This window comes from Arachis duranensis, chromosome 3 (genome assembly GCF_000817695.3).
Source record: "Arachis duranensis cultivar V14167 chromosome 3, aradu.V14167.gnm2.J7QH, whole genome shotgun sequence".
Lineage (NCBI taxonomy): Eukaryota > Viridiplantae > Streptophyta > Magnoliopsida > Fabales > Fabaceae > Arachis > Arachis duranensis.
The window spans coordinates 115,273,967-115,274,250 of NC_029774.3; positions in this window are offsets into that span (position 1 = coordinate 115,273,967).

A 284-nucleotide genomic window follows, 5' to 3' on the forward strand; every position below is an offset into this window, starting at 1 on the left:
GATCATGACGTTTTTCTGGCGTTTAACTCCAGACAGCAGCATGTACTTGGCGTTCAACGCCAAGTTACGTCATCTATCCTCTTGGGAAGTATGGACTATTATATATTGCTGGAAAGCCCTGGATGTCTACTTTCCAACACCGTTGAGAGCGCGCCAATTGGACTCTTGTAGCTCCAGAAAATCCATTTCGAGTGCAGGGAGGTCAGGATCCAACAGCATCAGTAGTCATTTTTCAGCCTAACTCAGATTTTTGCTCAGCTCCCTCAATTTCAGCCAGAAAATAT